Consider the following 3478-nt stretch of genomic DNA (forward strand, 5'->3'; position numbering starts at 1 on the left):
TATATATATATATATATATATATATATATATATAGGCACTCGCAGATAATGTGAATTATAGTCAAACTTCCCTTGCCGACATCTAGGGTTCCAAAACTCCTGGCTGACTGAAAGAATACGTGTAGACCAACTCTATTAACAGGAAACCTAAGGTATCGTTAAGGAGAGACTGGCTGTAATTTACATTGCACATGTGTAATTAGGATTACACACACAAAGTTTATACAGTATAATATTAAGAAACATACCGTTAAAAAGTTTACCGGGCGGTTTCGTATATCACTAGCTTTACACAACTGAAATTATAAAATATTCATCAGATAATGGTAGCTGACGCCTGCTTGAACAAGACTGACCTGCACTAAACAGCAACAACAAATCGAATTAACAAAACATATCGTCCATTTATAGCGTTCATAATCTTTTCAAACGCTCGACCACCAAAATACTCATGTATGTCACTACTATCGCCATTCAGATTCCTTCTAATAACTATTGAAAAGTACCATGTATCCACTTCAGTTTTTACTTGGCATCAGACCAAAGAACTCAATATCCTACGTCCGTCTGATGATTTAGCAAGATTGACAAAATACCTACTGTGTTACTTTCTGATATAATGCTCAAATGGATGTGATAATTCTATTCCATCATATTCCATCATACGAACGCCAATTTGTCAAAGAATAATATTGATCCGCGGACAATTTTATTTCCTATAATATTGAGCAATGTCTTCTGCTCTTCTCTGTTACTTTTTGAATGAAACTTTTTCTTTGCGTTTCCTCGAATTTATACTTCCAAATAACTAGTTAGTTGCCTCTTTCCATTAGCTTCTTGCATATTTTCTTAGGGAATATTTCGTTTCGTCTATTCCCATCATGACACATTTTTTTAATGGAACACAAACACCAGTACAAGTTTGATCGTTTTATCCTTGGAAGTCAGTTTATATTTGGTATGGAACAATAACGTTCCTATATGCATTAGTCTGATAAAGGACTATTTAAGAAAACGAAAAATCCACAGTAAAATATGTCAAACTTTACTCGCATTTGCTTGTTTGAAAGAAAATTTCTTCACCATTTGCACGTGTGCACACGCACACGCACACACACGCACACACACACACACACACACTCTCTCACTCTCTCTCTCTCTCTGATAGTGTATGGCAATCTTTGAGAATAACGTCCCAATTTTACTTTCTTTAACTTTAAGCGCTCTCAGTGTTTGATGGCCGCAAAAGGTGGGTGAGCGCGCGTTTGTGTGTGTGTGTGTGTGTGTGTGTGTGTGTGTGTGTGTGTGTGCGTGTGTGTGTGTGTGTGTAACTGACGCTGTGCAGAGGCTAACATGTTTTGTCATGTGATATATATTTTAAAGTTTTGCTGTTGCTATTATTTTAGATGGAATATGAAATTGGGTGATATTGCTGTTTTGTAATAGCATACTATTTCCACCTTTACAAAATCGTTTTCACTTGACTTCGATACTTTATAATTTAAGACAGAATATTCCTAATGTGTGGATGAATATCGTTAATATTGATTACGCCGATAACAATCAGATTGCTCTGACCTCCACTGACATACATCAATGTGTAAATGTTCCGACTTTTTCCAATTTGCATTCTTTAGCAAGTTTTACTGTATCGGTATATCAGATTTCCAAAAACTATATCACATCTTACATAATCATTGCTAACGTAGGTACAAAGCCAGAAATTTCCATTTTTTTTTTTTTTTTGTGGATTGTAGGTCATAAAATCGACCCCAGTACCAGAACAGTGAACTTCATTGTTTTTTCGACCCCAGCAATAAAAATGATGAAAAAGAAAGTTAACCTCAGAACATGAAGCGTTGGAACAGATATCGCTAGGCATTTTGTCCGGCGCTCTAACGATTCTACCAATCTATCACCCTAACTTCTGGTTCCAATAGTAACATATTCTTAGTACTGTCTTTCATTTGACATACTGGTAATTTTTCTTGGGGCCCCGCAGGTTAAAGTGATTAATGCTAATTTATTATGCTGTGCCTTGCTGTCAATGTAGAAGCCCCAATCTAGTGCTTTTGTCCAAGGGCCTATAACGTTGTTTTAGACAGCCCTGCACCTCAACCCCGTGAGCTTACACTGTTCTGATTTATTCCAATTTGTATTCTTAAGGAATTTTCACTAAATCAGTATTGGTAACTTTTATACCACCATAACTTATCGGTTTGGCAATATAAGAAACCGATAGAATATTTACTGCACTTAAAACAAACGCCGAGGTACATCTGATCAACTAAAAAAATAACACCTTCAAGGCAGTGTTTCAGCATGGCTGCAGTCCAATGACTGAAATAAATAAAATAAATTTCCCAATACATGCACAAGACCTAGAATTTGGGGTGGTGGCGGTGGCTAGCCGATTACATCGAACACTAGTACTTGACAGGTACATATTTTATCGACCCCGAAAGGAGTAAAGACAAAGTTTGAACCCGGAAGAATAGTCGCTAAGCATTTTGTCCGGAGTACTAACGTGTCTGCTAGTTCAATGAAAGAATAAAAGAAATAACTGTGACAAACATGTTAGTCGTAACACAATGTCAATAACAAAGAAAAACAAACTTATGCGGCCGCCAAACTCATACCATCCAAAGTTTGAGAAAGTGAAGCTGGTACTTTATACTCAAAAACCGCCTTTCTACACACACATACTGTGTGGTGAGTGTTTGTGTGTAAATAAAGATGAGTGTGCATGAGTTTGCGAGTTGGTGTGTACTTGATTGTATGTGTGAATGTTTCAGAATTGAAGTGAGTAGAAATTAAGTTTAAAATCTACCTTGTGTATATATAAAAAAACTCCACTGTTAACATATAGGTAGGTTCTAGATAGAAAAGATAAGGTAATGTGTTGCATCTGTTGAAAGAAAACGGAGGGGAAAATACTAAACAAAAGATGGAATACTAAAACGTGTGTGTGTGTGTATGTGTATTAACAACACCGTCAAGCACAAGAGAAAAGAAGTTATCATTGGAAGAAAATTCGTGAAATAGAAACTATTTGAATGCTGAATGTGTGTAGAGAGTTTCTGAGGTGGAGAGTAAGAGGATACGACTGATGGTTGAAACCGTGGCAGCGGCGGTGAAGGAGAGAGAGAGACATAGAGACAGACAGACAAAGAGAGAGAAAGAGAGTAAAGGGAAAGAGAGAGCGCCACAGAGTTACGAAGGAGGATAGAAAGAAACAAAAACAGTGATAAAAAAGGAAGTATGTGTATGTGTGTGTGTGTGTGCATGTATATATCTAGATAGATAGAGTGAGAAAGAGATGACAAGGGATAGATACAGAGAGGGGGGATAGAAATAAAGAGAAAAGGAAATAGGAGGACAGAGATAGTTCAGGGAAAGAGAGAGAGAGGAAAATAGTTACGCGGGAGGATACAGACAGAGACAGAGATAGAGAAGAAAAAAAACGGAAGAGAAATCT

This window comes from Octopus bimaculoides, chromosome 2 (assembly GCF_001194135.2).
Source record: "Octopus bimaculoides isolate UCB-OBI-ISO-001 chromosome 2, ASM119413v2, whole genome shotgun sequence".
NCBI lineage: Eukaryota > Metazoa > Mollusca > Cephalopoda > Octopoda > Octopodidae > Octopus > Octopus bimaculoides.